Raw genomic sequence first — 19691 nt, forward strand, 5'->3', positions numbered from 1 at the left:
TTGAGTGAGATAGAACCATGAACACTGAAGTTACAGCATTTCGTGTTTCACGGCGAGTTGATGAACTTTGACGCAACGCCACGGTCACACGGTGTGACGAAAAAACAATCCCTAAATCATTTTTTATCTCCATCTTGTTGTGATGACACTCATCTGAATTTAAAGATGAACTGATGAAAGCCCTGGGACAAGTATGTCAAAGTAAAAATGTGGAATATGGTCAAAATGGCCACTAAATCCAAAATGGCGGACTTCCTGTTTGGTCTAACATATCGATCCAAGAGACTTATTTGTTTGTTATGAAAAGACACATGCCATAATAAATTTTTGTACATGTCAACCAATCGTAGTGCCAGGGCTGCCCTTTAGGGGGCGCTAGTCAGTTTTTTTGCCACGCCCATTTCTTAAAACCATATGAATATCTTAAGGGGGGGGATGTTAACACACACGTGTAGTTTGAGTGAGATGGAACCATGAACACGGAAGTTACAGCAATTTCATGTGTCATGGCGAGTTGATGAACTTTGATGCCACGCCATTAGTATGGCGTTTGACGAAAAATCACAGTAATCTTATATCTTCATTATCAATGTCTTGAGACCCATTTGATACAGTTTGACATGGTTGAGGTCAGTGGATGAGGAGAAATACATCCAAGTGTAAGACATGCAAAAAAACATACATTTCCTGATGCCACCAGGGGGCGCTGTGATATTAAGTCATGATTTCAGTGCAGATGTCATCAGGCCGGGTCTCTTGTCTTATGTGTCTAGTTTGGACTCGATTGGATCTTGTTTGTCCGAGATACAGAACCTCGTGTTTTGATGGCGTTTAATCAAATTTTGATGCCACGCCAAGGTCACACGGTGTGGCGAAAAGTTGATTTTTTAAGTCAACTTTTTTCTCCATCTTGTTGTGATGACACTCATCTGAATTTGAAGTTGATCTGATGAAAGCCCTGGGACAAGTACATTAAAGTAAAAATCGCCAAAATGGCCAAAATGGCCACTAAATCCAAAATGGCGGGCTTCCTGTTGCGTTTTTCATAATGCCCTTTGTGACTTTTTTTCATGATTAGTCACGATACACCTCTTGCCCGATTTTGGTGAAAATCGGTTATGTGGAAACCTAGGGGCTGGGTTCCAGGGGGCGCTGTTGAGCCATTTTGCCACGCCCATTTCCAAATACACCAGAATACGTAAATTTTCACCACCCTCTAATTTTCTGCAAAGTTTGGTAAGAAGTTCAGCATGTTAAAGCCCTCAAAAAGCCAATTCACTTTAGTCACAATAATAATAATAATAATAATAATAATAATAATAAGACTAATCCTTACAATTTCAATAGGGCCTCTCACCATTCGGTGCTCGGGCCCTAATAATAACAAGGGCTACGTTGTAGCACTAACGGGCCCGAGCACACGCGCGTTCCAAGTCTGTTGCGGTCGGGGAAGAGAGAACGTTGGATGAGCAAGCGCTCGTCTCCGCGTTGCATGCGTTCGGCACTGCGGCAAGGATAAACGCTTCACTTCCTGTAGCCACCAGGGGGCGCTGTGATTTTAAGTCACGATTTCTGTGTAGATGTTTTCAGGTCGGGAATCTTGTCTTATGTGTCTAGTTTGGATTTGATCAGACCAAATATGTCTGAGATACAGAAACTTGTGTGTTGATGGCGTTTCATCAAACTTTGACGCCACGCCATGGTCAGAGGCTCTGACGAAAAAATAAAATTTTGATAACTTTGAATCTCCATCTTGTTGTGATTAGACTCATATAAATCTTAAGTTGATCTGAGGAAAGCTCTACGACAAGTATATCAAAGTAAATATGCAGAATATGGCCAAAATGGCCACCAAATCCAAAATGGCCGGCTTCCTGTTTACTCTAGCATATCTATCCAAGAGACTTATTTCTTTGTCATGAAAAGACACATGTCCCCGTCGATTTTCGTAGCTGTAGGCCAATCGTAGTGCCGGGGCTACCCTTTAGGGGGCGCTAGTCAGTTATATTGCCACGCCCATTCCTTAAACCCGTCTGACAGCTTTCAGGGGGGGGCTGTTGACACACACATGTAGTTTGAGGGAGATTGAACCTTGAACACCGAAGTTATAGCAATTTCGTGTGTCATGGCGAATTGATGAACTTTGATGCCACGCCATTAATATGGCGTTTGACGAAAAGTCACAGTAATCTTATATCTTCATTATCAATGTCTTGAGACCCATTTGACATAGTTTCACATGGTTGTGCAAAGGGGATGAGGAGAAATACTTCCAAGTGTGAGACGTACCAAAAACAAGACATTTCCTGCTGCCACCAGGGGGCGCTGTGATTTTAAGTCACGATTTCTCTGTTGTTGTCTTCGGGTCGTGACACTTGTCTTATGTGTCTAGTTTGGACTTGATTGGACCAAATATGTCCGAGATACAGACGCCCGTGTTTTGATGGCGTTTAATCAAACTTTGACGCCACGCCACGGTCACAGGCTCTGACGAAAAGTTGATTTTTTTGATAACTTTAGTACTCCATATTGTTGTGACGACACTAGTCTAAATTTTAAGTTGATCCGATGAAAGCTGTACGACAAGTACATCAAAGTAAAAACGTGGAATATCGCCAAAATGGCGACTAAATCCAAAATGGCGGACTTCCTGTTCCTTATTTCATAACGCACTGAGAGACTTTTTTGTGCGTCTGGTCACGATACACAACTGGGTATTTTTTTTGTGAGGATCGGTGAATGCTAAATGAGGGGCTTATCCGTAGGTGGCGCTATTGAGCTATTTTGCCACGCCTATTTCCAAATCCTACAGAATATGACCATTTTCACACATTTCTAACTAACTGCAAAGTTTAACAACTTTTTGAACATGGGAAAGCCCTCAAAAAGCCAATTTAACTTGGGGAAGAAAAAAAAAAATAATAATAATAATCTTATCAATTTCAATAGGGCCTCCCACCGGAGGTGCTCGGGCCCTAATAATAATAATCTTTTCAATTTCAATAGGGCCTCCCACCGGAGGTGCTCGGGCCCTAACTAGGGCTACGTTGTAGCACTAACGGGCCCGAGCACACGCGCGTTTCAAGTCTGTCGCGGTCGGGGAAGAGACAGCGTTCAATGACCAAGCAACCGTCTCCGCGTTGCATGGGTTTTTTGCACTGCGGCAAGGATAAACGCTTCACTTCCTGTAGCCAGCAGGTGGCGCTGTGATTTTAAGTCATGGTGTCTCTGTAGATGTCATCAGGTCGTGACCCTTGTCTTACATGTCTAGTTTGGTCTTGATTGAACCAAATATGCCTGAGATACAGAAGCTCGTGTTTCGATGGCGTGTAATCAAACTTTGACGCCTGGCCACGGTTACACGCTGTAACCTATAGTTGATGTTTTGATAACTTTAGTACTTCATCTTCTTGTGAAGACACTCATCTAAATTTTAAGTTGATCTGATGAAAGCTGTACGACAAGTATATTAAAGTAAATATGCAGAATATGGCCAAAATGGCCACCAAATCCAAAATGGCCGGCTTCCTGTTTACTCTAGCATATCTATCCAAGAGACTTATTTCTTTGTCATGAAAAGACACATGTCCCCGTCGATTTTCGTAGCTGTAGGCCAATCGTAGTGCCGGGGCTACCCTTTAGGGGGCGCTAGTCAGTTATTCTGCCACGCCCATTCCTTAAACCCGTCTGACAGCTTTCAGGGGGGGGCTGTTGACACACACATGTAGTTTGAGGGAGATTGAACCTTGAACACCGAAGTTATAGCAATTTCGTGTGTCATGGCGAATTGATGAACTTTGATGCAACGCCATTAATATGGCGTTTGACGAAAAGTCACATTAATCTTATATCTTCATTATCAATGTCTTGAGACCCATTTGACATAGTTTCACATGGTTGTGCAAAGGGGATGAGGAGAAATACTTCCAAGTGTGAGACGTACCAAAAACAAGACATTTCCTGCTGCCACCAGGGGGCGCTGTGATTTTAAGTCACGATTTCTGTGTTGTTGTCTTCGGGTCGTGACTCTTGTCTTATGTGTCTAGTTTGGACTCGATTGGACCAAATATGTCCGAGATACAGACGCCCGTGTTTTGATGGCGTTTAATCAAACTTTGACGCCACGCCACGGTCACAGGCTCTGGGGAAAAGTTGATTTTTTTGATAACTTTAGTACTCCATATTGTTGTGATGACACTCGTCTAAATTTTAAGTTGATCCGATGAAAGCTCTACGACAAGTACATCAAAGTAAAAACGTGGAATATCGCCAAAATGGCGACTAAATCCAAAATGGCGGACTTCCTGTTGCTTTTTTCATAATGCTCCTTGAGGCTTTTTTGTATGATTAGTCACGATACACCTTTTCCCCGATTTTGGTGAAGATCGGCCATGGGGAAACCTAGGGGCTGCGTTCCAGGTGGCGCTGTTGAGCCATTTTGCCACGCCCATTTCCAAATACTCCAGAATATGTAATTTTCCACCACATTCTAATTTACTGAAAAGTTTAGCAACTTTTTGAGCATGGGAAAGCCCTCAAAAAGCCAATTCATTTGGATGATTAATAATAATAATAATAATAATAATAATCATTTCAATTTCAATAGGGCCTCCCACCGGAGGTGCTCGGGCCCTAACTAGGGCTACGTTGTAGCACTTGCGGGCCCGAGCACCTGCACGTTGAAGTCTGTTGCGGTCGGGGGAGAGAGCGGTCGATGAGCAAGCGCACGTCTCCGCGTTGGATGCGTTTTCCTCTCTGTGGCAAGGATAAAAGCTTCACTTCCTGTAGCCACCAGGGGGCGCTGTGATTGAAAGTCATGATTTCTGTGTAGATGTCATCAGGCTGGGACTCTAGTCTTACATGTCTAGTTTGGACTCAATTGGACAATAAACGCTTCACTTCCTGTAGCCACCAGGGGGCGCTGTGATTTAAAGTCATGATTTCTGTGTAGATGTCATCAGGCCGGGACTCTAGTCTTACATGTCTAGTTTGGACTCAATTGGACAATAAACGCTTCACTTCCTGTAGCCACCAGGGGGCGCTGTGATTTAAAGTCATGATTTCTGTGTAGATGTCATCAGGCCGGGACTCTAGTCTTAAATGTCTAGTTTGGACTTGATTGGACAATATATGTCCGAGATACAGAACAACGTGTTTTGATGGCGTTTAATCAAACTTCGACGCCACGGTCACACGGCCTTAAAACCATATGAATATCTTCAGGGGGGGGGTGGCTGTTGATACACACATGTAGTTTGAGTGAGATAGAACCATGAACACTGAAGTAACAGCATTTCGTGTTTCACGGCGAGTTGATGAACTTTGACGCAACGCCACGGTCACACGGTGTGACGAAAAAACAATCCCTTAATCACTTTTTATCTCCATCTTGTTGTGATGACACTCATCTAAATTTAAAGTTGAACTGATAAAAGCCCTGGGACAAGTATGTCAAAGTAAAAATGTGGAATATGGTCAAAATGGCCACTGAATCCAAAATGGCGGGCTTCCTGTTTGGTCTAACATATTGATCCAAGAGACTTATTTGTTTGTTATGAAAAGACACATGCCATAATCAATTTTTGTACATGTCGGCCAATCGTAGTGCCGGGGCTGCCCTTTAGGGGGCGCTAGTCACTTTTTTTGCCACGCCCATTTCTTAAAACCATATGAATATCTTCAGGGGGGGGATGTAAACACACACATGTAGTTTGAGTGAGATGGAACCATGAACACGGAAGTTACAGCAATTTCGTGTTTCACGGCGACTTGATGAACTTTGATGCCACGCCATTAATACTGTGTTTGACGAAAAGTCACAGTAATCTTACATCTTCATTATCAATGTCTTGAGACTCATTTGAAAGAGTTTGACATGGTTGAGGTCAGTGGATGAGGAGGAATAAATCCAAGTGTAAGACATGCAAAAAACAAGACATTTCCTGTTGCCACCAGGGGGCGCTGTGATTTTAAGTCATGATTTCAGTGCAGATGTCATCAAGCCGGGTCTCTTGTCTTATGTGTGTAGTTTGGACTCGATTGGATCGTGTTTGTCCGAGATACAGAACCTCGTGTTTTGATGGCGTTTAATCAAACTTTGACGCCACGCCAAGGTCACACGGTGTGGCGAAAAGTTGATTTTTGAAGTCAGTTTTTTTCTCCATCTTGTTGTGATGACACTCATCTGAATTTGAAGTTGATTTGATGAAAGCCCTGGGACAAGTACGACAAAGCAAAAATCACAAAAATGGCCACTAAATCCAAAATGGCGGGCTTCCTGTTGCGTTTTTCATAATGCCCTTTGTGACTTTTTTTCATGATTAGTCACGATACACCTCTTGCCCGATTTTGGTGAAAATCGGTTATGTGGAAACCTAGGGGCTGGGTTCCAGGGGGCGCTGTTGAGCCATTTTGCCACGCCCATTTCCAAATTCTCCAGAATACGTAAATTTTCACCACTCTCTAATTATCTGCAAAGTTTGGTAAGAAGTTCAGCATGTTAAAGTCCTCAAAAAGCCAATTCATTTGGGTTAGAATAATAATAAGAACTAGGGCTACGTTGTAGCACTAACGGGCCCGAGCACACGCGCGTTCCAAGTCTGTTGCGGTCGGGGAAGAGAGAACGTTGGATGAGCAAGCGCTCGTCTCCGCGTTGCATGCGTTCGGCACTGCGGCAAGGTCGGGAATCTTGTCTTATGTGTCTAGTTTGGATTTGATCAGACCAAATATGTCTGAGATACAGAAACACATGTGTTGATGGCGTTTCATCAAACTTTGACGCCACGCCATGGTCAGAGGCTCTGACGAAAAAATAAAATTTTGATAACTTTGAATCTCCATCTTGTTGTGATTAGACTCATATAAATTTTAAGTTGATCTGAGGAAAGCTCTACGAGAAGTATATCAAAGTAAATATGCAGAATATGGCCAAAATGGCCACCAAATCCAAAATGGCCGGCTTCCTGTTTACTCTAGCATATCTATCCAAGAGACTTATTTCTTTGTCGTGAAAAGACACATGTCCCCGTCGATTTTCGTAGCTGTAGGCCAATCGTAGTGCCGGGGCTACCCTTTAGGGGGCGCTAGTCAGTTATATTGCCACGCCCATTCCTTAAACCCGTCTGACAGCTTTCAGGGGGGGGCTGTTGACACACACATGTAGTTTGAGGGAGATTGAACCTTGAACACCGAAGTTATAGCAATTTCGTGTGTCATGGCGAATTGATGAACTTTGATGCCACGCCATTAATATGGCGTTTGACGAAAAGTCACAGTAATCTTATATCTTCATTATCAATGTCTTGAGACCCATTTGACATAGTTTCACATGGTTGTGCAAAGGGGATGAGGAGAGATACTTCCAAGTGTGAGACGTACCAAAAACAAGACATTTCCTGCTGCCACCAGGGGGCGCTGTAATTTTAAGTCACGATTTCTGTGTTGTTGTCTTCAGTTCGCGACTCTTGTCTTATGTGTGTAGTTTGGAGTTGATTAGACCAAATATGTCAGAGATACAGACGCCCGTGTTTTCATGGCGTTTAATCAAACTTTGACGCCATTCCACAGTCACACGCTCTGACGAAAAGTTGTTCTTTTGATAACTTTAGTACTCCATATTGTTGTGATGACACTCGTCTAAATTTTAAGTTGATCCGATGAAAGCCCTACGACAAGTACATCAAAGTAAATATGCTGAATATGGCCAAAATGGCCACCAAAACCAAGATGGCGGGCTTCCTGTTGCTTTTTTCATAATGCTCCTTGAGGCTTTTTTGTATGATTAGTCAAGATACACCTTTCCCCCGATTTTGGTGAAGATCGGCCATGGGGAAACCTAGGGGCTGCGTTCCAGGTGGCGCTGTTGAGCCATTTTGCCACGCCCATTTCCAAATACTCCAGAATACGTAAATTTTCACCACTGTCTAATTTACTGCAACGTTTGGCAACTTTTTGAGCATGTTAAAGCCCTCAAAAAGCCAATTCATTTGGAATGTAATAATAATAGGAATAATCCTTTCAATTTCAATAGGGCCTCCCACCGGAGGTGCTCGGGCCCTAACTAGGGCTACGTTGTAGCACTAACGGGCCCGAGCACACGCGCGTTCCAAGTCTGTTGCGGTCGGGGAAGAGAGAACGTTGGATGAGCAAGCGCTCGTCTCCGCGTTGCATGCGTTCGGCACTGCGGCAAGGATAAACGCTTCACTTCCTGTAGCCACCAGGGGGCGCTGTGATTTTAAGTCACGATTTCTGTGTAGATGTCTTCAGGTCGGGAATCTCGTCTTATGTGTCTAGTTTGGATTTGATCAGACCAAATATGTCTGAGATACAGAAACTCGTGTGTTGATGGCGTTTCATCAAACTTTGACGCCACGCCATGGTCAGAGGCTCTGACGAAAAAATAAAATTTTGATAACTTTGAATCTACATCTTGTTGTGATTAGACTCATATAAATTTTAAGTTGATCTGAGGAAAGCTCTACGACAAGTATATCAAAGTAAATATGCAGAATATGGCCAAAATGGCCACCAAATCCAAAATGGCCGGCTTCCTGTTTACTCTAGCATATCTATCCAAGAGACTTATTTCTTTGTCATGAAAAGACACATGTCCCCGTCGATTTTCGTAGCTGTAGGCCAATCGTAGTGCCGGGGCTACCCTTTAGGGGGCGCTAGTCAGTTATATTGCCACGCCCATTCCTTAAACCCGTCTGACAGCTTTCAGGGGGGGGCTGTTGACACACACATGTAGTTTGAGGGAGATTGAACCTTGAACACCGAAGTTATAGCAATTTCGTGTGTCATGGCGAATTGATGAACTTTGATGCCACGCCATTAATATGGCGTTTGACGAAAAGTCACAGAAATCTTATATCTTCATTATCAATGTCTTGAGACCCATTTGACATAGTTTCACATGGTTGTGCAAAGGGGATGAGGAGAAATACTTCCAAGTGTGAGACGTACCAAAAACAAGACATTTCCTGTTGCCACCAGGGGGCGCTGTGATTTTAAGTCACGATTTCTGTGTTGTTGTCTTCGGGTCGCGACTCTTGTCTTATGTGTCGAGTTTGGACTTGATTGGACCAAATATGTCCAAGATACAGACGCCCGTGTTTTGATGGCGTTTCATCAAACTTTGACGCCACGCCACGGTCACACGCTCTGACGAAAAGTTGATTTTTTTGATAACTTTAGTAGTCCATATTGTTGTGATGACACTCGTCTAAATTTTAAGGTGATCCGATGAAAGCTCTATGACAAGTATATCAAAGTAAAAACGTGAAATATGGCCAAAATGGCCACTAAATCCAAAATGGCGGACTTCATGTTACGATTTTCATAATGCACTGAGAGGCTTTTTTGTGCGTCTGGTCATGATACACAACCTCCTTTTTTTTTCGTGAGGATCGGTGAAAGTTAACTGAGGGGGCTTTCCGTAGGTGGCGCTGTTGAGCCATTTTGCCACGCCTATTTCAAATTACTCCAGAATGCAATTACTTTTTTGGGCTTTGTACTTCCTGCAAAGTTTCAAAAAATTTCAACTATGTCTAGGCCCTTAAAAAGGCAGAAAAGGGAAATAATAATAATAATAATAATAATAAGAAAAATGCCTTCAATTTCAATAGGGCCTCACACCGGAGGTGCTCGGGCCCTAATAATAATCTTATCAATTTCAATAGGGCCTCCCACCGGAGGTGCTCGGGCCCTAATAATAATAATCATTTCAATTTCAATAGGGCCTCCCACCGGAGGTGCTCGGGCCCTAACTAGGGCTACGTTGTAGCACTAACGGGCCCGAGCACACGCGCGTTTTAAGTCTGTTGCGGTCGGGGAAGAGAGAGCGTTGGATGAGCAAGCGCTCGTCTCTGTGTGCATCTGTTTATGCGCTGTGGCAAGGATAAACGCTTCACTTCCTGTAGCCAGCAGGTGGCGCTGTGATTTTAAGTCATGTTGTCTCTGCAGATGTCTTCAGGTCGCGACTCTTGTCTTACATGTCTAGTTTGGACTTGATTGAACCAAATATGCCTGAGATACAGTAGCTCGTGTTTCGATGGCGTGTAATCAAACTTTGACGCCAGGCCACGGTCACATGGTATGAAGAAACGTTAAAATTCCAATAACTTTAGATCTCCATCTTGTTGTGAAGACACTCGTCTTAATTTGAAGTTGATCCGATGAAAGCTCTACGACAAGTACATCAAAGTAAAAATATGGATTATGGCCAAAATGGCCACTAAATCATAAATGGCGGACTTCCTGTTTGGTTTAGACTATGTATCCAAGAGACTTATTTCTTTGTCATGAAAAGACACATGTCCCCGTCGATTTTCGTAGCTGTAGGCCAATCGTAGTGCCGGGGCTACCCTTTAGGGGGCGCTAGTCAGTTATATTGCCACGCCCATTCCTTAAACCCGTCTGACAGCTTTCAGGGGGGGGCTGTTGACACACACATGTAGTTTGAGGGAGATTGAACCTTGAACTATGAAGTTATAGCAATTTCGTGTGTCATGGCGAGTTGATGAACTTTGATGCCACGCCATTAATATGGCGTTTGACGAAAAGTCCCAATAATCTTATATCTTCATTATCAATGCCTTGAGACCCATTCGCCACAGTTTGACATGGTTGTGCAAAGTGGATGAGGAGAAATACTTGCAAGTGTAAGACGTTGAAAAATCAAGACATTTCCTGCTGCCACCAGGGGGCGCTGTGCTTTTAAGTCACGATTTCTGTGTTGATATCTTCACGTCGTGACTCTTGTCTTATGTGTCTAGTTTGGACTTGATTAGACCAAATATGTCCGAGATACAGACGCCCGTGTTTTGATGGCGTTTAATCAAACTTTGACGCCACGCCACGGTCACAGGCTCTGACGAAAAGTTGATTTTTTTGATAACTTTAGTACTCCATATTGTTGTGATGAGACTCGTCTAAATTTTAAGGTGATCCGATGAAAGCTCTATGACAAGTATATCAAAGTAAAAACGTGAAATATGGCCAAAATGGCCACTAAATCCAAAATGGCGGACTTCCTGTTGCGATTTTCACAATGCACTGAGAGGCTTTTTTGTGCGTCTGGTCATGATACACAACCATCTTTTTTTTCGTGAGGATCGGTGCAAGCTATCTGAGGGGGCTTTCCGTAGGTGGCGCTGTTGAGCCATTTTGCCACGCCTATTTCAAATTACTCCAGAATGCAATTACTTTTTTGGGCTTTGTACTTCCTGCAAAGTTTCAAAACTATTCAACTATGTCTAGGCCCTTAAAAAGGCAGAAAAGGGAAATAATAATAATAATAATAATAATAGGAAAAATGCCTTCAATTTCAATAGGGCCTCCCACCGGAGGTGCTCGGGCCCTAACTAGGGCTACGTTGTAGCACTAACGGGCCCGAGCACACGCGCGTTTCAAGTCTGTTGCGGTCTGGGAAGAGACAGCGTTGGATTAGCAAGCGCTCGTCTCTGCGTTGCATGCGTCTGCGCGCTGTGGCAAGGATAAACTCTTCACTTCCTGTAGCCAGCAGGTGAGGCTTTTTTGTATGATTAGTCACGATACACCTTTTCCCGATTTTGGTGAAGATCGGCCATGGGGAAACCTAGGGGCTGCGTTCCAGGTGGCGCTGTTGAGCCATTTTGCCACGCCCATTTCCAAATACTCCAGAATACGTAATTTTCCACCACATTCTAATTTACTGCAAAGTTTAGCAACTTTTTGAGCATGGGAAAGCCCTCAAAAAGCCAATTCATTTGGATGAATAATAATAATAATAATAACTAGGGCTACGTTGTAGCACTAACGGGCCCGAGCACACGCGCGTTTCAAGTCTGTCGTGGTCGGGGAAGACACAGCGTTCAATGACCAAGCACTCGTGTCCGCGTTGCATGCGTTTTTTGAACTGTGGCAAGGATAAACGCTTCACTTCCTGTAGCCAGAAGGTGGTGCTTTGATTTTAAGTCATGGTGTCTCTGTAGATGTCATCAGGTCGTGACTCTTGTCTTACATGTCTAGTTTGGACCTGATTGAACCAAATATGCCTGAGATACAGAAGCTCGTGTTTTGATGGCGTGTAATCAAAGTCTGTCACCAGGCCACGGTCACACACTGTAACATACATGTTAAATATTCTAATGTTACCCTCAATCATGAACTAAAGTTATCTATCAACATTAATTGTCAAACATCTGTAAGTGTAGCTGAGTTTCCAACACATTAAAACTGTGTGAATGAATTCCTATGAAAGAAAATGTGGTCCTTGGTCAACACACTGTAACGTACATGTTAAATATACTATTTTTACCCTCAATCATGTACTAAAGTTATCTATCAACATTAATTGTCAAACATATGTAAGTGTAGCTGAGTTTCCAACACATTAAAACTGTTTGAAAGAACTCCTATGACCTGTGAAAGAAAATGTGGTCCTTGGTCAATTCATGGTCTTATACTGCCATCTTGTGTCTAAACATTGCCAGTCCAGCTTATTTGACTCAAATATGAGTCAATGTGTTTCCTTCAGACTTTGTTCAACGCCACGATCACACGGTGTGATAAAAAAATTATCTTTTGATAACTTTAGATGTCCACATTGTTGTGATGACACTAGTATAGTTTCACTTGGTTGCACAAAGTGGATGAGGAGGAGTACTTCGAAGTGTAAGACGTACCAAAAACAAGACATTTCCTGTAGCCACCAGGGGGCGCTGTGATTTTAAGTCATGTTGTCTCTGCAGATGTCTTCAGGTCGCGACTCTTGTCTTACATGTCTAGTTTGGACTTGATTGAACCAAATATGCCTGAGATACAGTAGCTCGTGTTTCGATGGCGTGTAATCAAACTTTGACGCCAGGCCACGGTCAAATGGTATGAAGAAACGTTAAAATTCCAATAACTTTAGATCTCCATCTTGTTGTGAAGACACTCGTCTTAATTTGAAGTTGATCCGATGAAAGCTCTACGACAAGTACATCAAAGTAAAAATATGGATTATGGCCAAAATGGCCACTAAATCATAAATGGCGGACTTCCTGTTTGGTTTAGCATATGTATCCAAGAGACTTATTTCTTTGTCATGACAAGGCACATGTCCCTGTTGAATTTTGTAGATGTAGGCCAATCGTAGTGCCGGGGCTGCCCTTTAGGGGGCGCTAGTCAGTTATTTTGCCACGCCCATCTCTTAAACCCATCTGACAGTCTTCAGGGGGGGGGCTGTTGATACACACATGTAGTTTGAGGGAGATGGAACCTTGTACACCGAAGTTATAACAATTTCGTGTGTCATGGCGAGTTGATGAACTTTGATGCCACGCCATTAATATGGCGTTTGACGAAAAGTCACAGTTATCTTATATCTTCATTATCAATCCCTTAAGACCCATTCGCCACAGTTTGACATGGTTCCGCAAAGTGGATGAGGAGAAATACTTCCAAGTGTATGACGTACCAAAAACAAGACATTTCCTGCTGCCACCAGGGGGCGCTGTAATTTTAAGTCAGGATTTCTGTGTTGTTGTCATCAAGTCGCGACTCTTGTCTTATGTGTGTAGTTTGGACTCAATTGGACCAAATATGTCCGAGATACAGACGCCCGTGTTTTGATGGCGTTTAATCAAACTTTGACGCAACGCCACGGTCACACGCTCTGACGAAAAGTTGATTTTTTTGATAACTTTAGATCTCCATATTGTTTTGATGACACTCGTCTAAATTTTAAGTTGATCCGATGAAAGCTCTACGACAAGTACATCAAAGTAAAAACGTGGAATATTGCCAAAATGGCGACTAAATTCAAAATGGCGGACTTCCTGTTACGTTTTTCATAATGCTCCAAGAGGCTTTTTTCTATGATTTGTCACGATACACCTTTCCCCCGATTTTGGTGAAAATCGGTTATGTGGAAACCTAGGGGCTGCGTGGGGCTTATCCGTAGGTGGCGCTGTTGAGCTATTTTGCCACGCCTATTTCCAAATACTCCAGAATACGTAAATTTTCACCACTTCCTAGCTCCCTGCAAAGTTTAGCAACTTTTTGAGCATGTTAAAGCCCTCAAAAAGCCACATCATTTAAGCGGAGAAAAAGAATAATAATAATCTTATCAGTTTCAATAGGGCCTCCCACCGGAGGTGCTCGGGCCCTAATAATAATCTTTTCAATTTCAATAGGGCCTCCCACCGGAGGTGCTCGGGCCCTAATAATAATAATCATTTCAATTTCAATAGGGCCTCCCACCGGAGGTGCTCGGGCCCTAACTAGGGCTACGTTGTAGCACTAACGGGCCCGAGCACACGCGCGTTTCAAGTCTGTTGCGGTCGGGGAAGAGAGAGCGTTGGATGAGCAAGCGCTCGTCTCTGTGTGCATGTGTTTACGCGCTGTGGCAAGGATAAACGCTTCACTTCCTGTAGCCAGCAGGTGGTGCTGTGATTTTAAGTCATGTTGTCTCTGCAGATGTCTTCAGGTCGCGACTCTTGTCTTACATGTCTAGTTTGGACTTGATTGAACCAAATATGCCTGAGATACAGTAGCTCGTGTTTCGATGGCGTGTAATCAAACTTTGACGCTAGGCCACGGTCACATGGTATGAAGAAACGTTAAAATTCCAATAACTTTAGATCTCCATCTTGTTGTGAAGACACTCGTCTTAATTTGAAGTTGATCCGATGAAAGCTCTACGACAAGTACATCAAAGTAAAAATATGGATTATGGTCAAAATGGCCACTAAATCAAAAATGGCGGACTTCCTGTTTGGTTTAGCATATGTATCCAAGAGACTTATTTCTTTGTCATGACAAGGCACATGTCCCTGTTGAATTTTGTAGATGTAGGCCAATCGTAGTGCCGGGGCTGCCCTTTAGGGGGCGCTAGTCAGTTATTTTGCCACGCCCATCTCTTAAACCCATCTGACAGTCTTCAGGGGGGTGCTGTTGATACACACATGTAGTTTGAGGGAGATTGAACCTTGAACACCGAAGTTATAACAATTTCGTGTGTCATGGCGAGTTGATGAACTTTGATGCCACGCCATTAATATGGCGTTTGACGAAAAGTCACAGTTATCTTATATCTTCATTATCAATCCCTTAAGACCCATTCGCCACAGTTTGACATGGTTCCGCAAATTGGATGAGGAGAAATACTTCCAAGTGTATGACGTACCAAAAATAAGACATTTCCTGCTGCCACCAGGGGGCGCTGTAATTTTAAGTCAGGATTTCTGTGTTGTTGTCATCAGGTCGCGACTCTTGTCTTATGTGTGTAGTTTGGACTCAATTGGACCAAATATGTCCGAGATACAGACGCCCGTGTTTTGATGGCGTTTAATCAAACTTTGACGCAACGCCACGGTCACACGCTCTGACGAAAAGTTGATTTTTTTGATAACTTTAGATCTCCATATTGTTTTGATGAGACCCGTCTAAATTTTAAGTTGATCCGATGAAAGCTCTACGACAAGTCCATCAAAGTAAAAACGTGAAATATGGCCAAAATGGCGACTAAATCCAAAATGGCGGACTTCCTGTTGCGTTTTTCATAATGCTCCAAGAGGCTTTTTTCTATGATTTGTCACGATACACCTTTCCCCCGATTTTGGTGAAAATCGGTTATGTGGAAACCTAGGGGCTGCGTGGGGATTATCCGTAGGTGGCGCTGTTGAGCTATTTTGCCACGCCTATTTCAAATTACTCCAGAATATGGCCATTTTCACACATTACTAACTTATTGCAAAGTTTAGAAACTTTTTGAGCATGGTAAAGCCCTCAAAAAGCCAATTTAACTTGGCGGAGAATAATAATAATAATAAGAATTATTTCAATTTCAATAGGGCCTCCCACCGGAGGTGCTCGGGCCCTAATAATAATAATCATTTCAATTTCAATAGGGCCTCCCACCGGAGGTGCTCGGGCCCTAACTAGGGCTACGTTGTAGCACTTGCGGGCCCGAGCACCTGCACGTTGAAGTCTGTTGCGGTCGGGGGAGAGAGCGATCGATGACCAAGCACTTCACTTCCTGTAGCCACCAGGGGGCGCTGTGATTTCAAGTCATAATTTCTGTTTAGATGTCATCAGGCCGGGACTCTAGTGTTACACGTCTAGTTTGGAATCGATTGGACAATAAACGCTTCACTTCCTGTAGCCACCAGGGGGCGCTGTGATTTAAAGTCATGATTTCTGTGTAGATGTCATCAGGCTGGGACTCTAGTCTTACATGTCTAGTTTGGACTCAATTGGACAATAAACGCTTCACTTCCTGTAGCCACCAGGGGGCGCTGTGATTTAAAGTCATGATTTCTGTGTAGATGTCATCAGGCTGGGACTCTAGTCTTACATGTCTAGTTTGGACTCAATTGGACAATAAACGCTTCACTTCCTGTAGCCACCAGGGGGTGCTGTGATTTAAAGTCATGATTTCTGTGTAGATGTCATCAGGCTGGGACTCTAGTCTTACATGTCTAGTTTGGACTCAATTGGACAATAAACGCTTCACTTCCTGTAGCCACCAGGGGGCGCTGTGATTTGAAGTCATAATTCCTGTGTAGATGTCATCAGGCCGGGTATCTAGTCTTACATGTCAAGTTTGGACTCGATTGGACAATATGTGTCCGAGATACAGAACCTCGTGTTTTGATGGCGTTTAATCCACTTCAACGCCACGGTCACACGGCCTTAAAACCATATGAATATCTTCAGGGGGGGGGGGGATGGTGATTCACACATGTAGTTTGAGTGAGATAGAACCATGAACACTGAAGTAACAACATTTCGTGTTTCACGGCGAGTTGATGAACTTTGACGCAACGCAACGGTCACACGTTGTGACGAAAAAACAATCCCTAAATCATTTTTTATCTCCATCTTGTTGTGATGACACTCATCTGAATTTAAAGATGAACTGATGAAAGCCCTGGGACAAGTATGTCAAACTAAAAATGTGGAATATGGTCAAAATGGCCACGAAATTCAAAATGGCGGACTTCCTGTTTGATCTAACATATTGATCCAAGAGACTTATTTGTTCGTTATGAAAAGACACATGCCATAATGGATTTTTGTACATGTCGGTCAATCGTAGTGCCGGGGCTGCCCTTTAGGGGGCGCTAGTCAGTTTTTTTGCCACGCCCATTTCTTACAACCATATGAATATCTTCGGGGGGGGATGCTAATACACACATGTAGTTTGAGTGAGATGGAACCATGAACATGGAAGTTACAGCAATTTCGTGTGTCATGGCGAGTTGATGAAATTTGATGCCACGCCATTAGTATGGCGTTTGACGAAAAGTCACAGTAATCTTATATCGTCATTATCAATGTCTTGAGACCCATTTGAAACAGTTTGACATGGTTGAGGTCAATCGATGAGGAGAAATACATCCAAGTGTAAGACATGCAAAAAAAAAGGCATTTCCTGTTGCCACCAGGGGGCGCTGTGATTTTAAGTCATGATTTCTGTGTAGATATCATCAGGCCGAGACTCTTGTCTTATGTGTATAGTTTGGAATCGATTGGACCAAATATGTCTGAGATACAGAACCTCGTGTTTTGATGGCGTTTCATCAAACTTTGACGCCACGCCACGGTCACACGGTGTGACGAAAAGTTGATTTTTTTCAGTCAACTTTTTTCTCTATCTTGTTGTGATGACACTCATCTGAATTTGAAGTTGATCTGATGAAAGCCCTGGGACAAGTACATTAAAGTAAAAATCGCCAAAAATGGCAAAAATGGCCAAAATGGCCACTAAATCCCAAATGGCGGGCTTCCTGTTGCATTTTTCATAATGCCCCTTGAGACTTTTTTTCATGATTAGTCACGATACACCTCTTGCCCGATTTTGGTGAAAATCGGTTATGTGGAAATCTAGGGGCTGGTTCCAGGGGGCGCTGTTGAGCCATTTTGCCACGCCCAATCCAGATTACTCCAGAATACAAAAATATCCGCAGACCTTGAATTTCCTGCAAAGTTTCACAACTTTCTGAGCATGTCTAGACCCTTAAAAAGCCCTCCAAAGGGAAATAATAATAACTAGGGCTACGTTGTAGCACTTGCGGGCCCGAGCACCTGCACGTTGAAGCCTGTTGCGGTCGGGGGAGAGAGCGGTCGATGACCAAGCGCACGTCTCCGCGTTGGATGCGTTTTCCTCTCTGTGGCAAGGATAAAAGCTTCACTTCCTGTAGCCACCAGGGGGCGCTGTGATTTAAAGTCATGATTTCTGTGTAGATGTCATCAGGCCGGGACTCTAGTCTTACATGTCTAGTTTGGACTTGATTGGACATTATATGTCAGAGATACAGAACCTCGTCTTTTGATGGCGTTTAATCAAACTTCGACGCCACGGTCACACGGCCTTAAAACCATATGAATATCTTCAGGGGGGGGGGGGCTGATGATACACACCTGTAGTTTGAGTGAGATAGAACCTTGAACACTGAAGTAACTGCATTTTGTGTTTCACGGCGAGTTGATGAACTTTGACGCCACGCCACGGTTACACGGTTTGACGAAGGATAAATCCCTAAATCAGATTTTATCTCCATCTTGTTGTGATGACACTCATCTGAATTTAAAGTTAAACTGATGAAAGCCCTGGGACAAGTACATCAAAGTAAAAATGGTGAATATGGTCAAAATGGCCACTAAATTCAAAATGGCGGACTTCCTGTTTGATCTAACATATTGATCCAAGAGACTTATTTGTTTGTAATGAAAAGACACATGCCCTAATCATTTTTTGTACAAGTCGGCCAATCGTAGCGCCGGGGATGCCCTTTAGGGGGCGCTAGTCAGTTTTTTTGCCACGCCCATTTATTAAAACCATATGAATATCTTCAGGGGGGGGCTGTTGATACACACATGTAGTTTGAGTGAGATGGAACCATGAACACTGAAGTTACAGCAATTTCGTGTTTCGCGGCGAGTCGATGAACTTTGACGCCACGCCACGGTTACACGGTGTGACGAAGGACGAATCCCTAAATCATTTTTTATCTCCATCTTGTTGTGATGACACTCATCTGAATTTGAAGTTGATCTGATGAAAGCCCTGGGACAAGTATGTCAAAGTAAAAATGGTGAATATGGTCAAAATGGCCACCAAATCCAAAATGGCGGGCTTCCTGTTTGATCTAACATATCAATCCAAGAGACTTATTTGTTTGTTATGAAAAGACACATGTCCCCATAGATTTTTGTACATGTCGGCCAATCGTAGTGCCGGGGCTGCCCTTTAGGGGGCGCTAGTCAGTTTTTTTGCCACGCACATTTCTTAAAACCATATGAATATCTTCAGGGGGGGGATGTTAACACACACATGTAGTTTGAGTGAGATGGAACCATGAACATGGAAGTTACAGCAATTTCGTGTTTCACGGCGAGCTGATGAACTTTGATGTCACGCCATTAATACTGTGTTTGACGAAAAGTCACAGTAATCTTATATCTTCATTTTCAATGTCTTGAGACCCATTTGATAGAGTTTGACATGGTTGAGGTCAGTGGATGAGGAGAAATACATCCAAGTGTAAGACATGCAAAAAAAAAGACATTTCCTGTTGCCACCAGGGGGCGCTGTGATATTAAGTCATGATTTCAGTGCAGATGTCATCAGGCCGGGACCCTTGTCTTATGTGTCTAGTTTGGATTTGATTGGATCATGTATGTGCGAGATACAGAAGCTCGTGTTTTGATGGCGTTTAATC

This window comes from Limanda limanda, chromosome 12 (genome assembly GCF_963576545.1).
Source record: "Limanda limanda chromosome 12, fLimLim1.1, whole genome shotgun sequence".
NCBI classification, from domain to species: Eukaryota; Metazoa; Chordata; class Actinopteri; order Pleuronectiformes; family Pleuronectidae; genus Limanda; species Limanda limanda.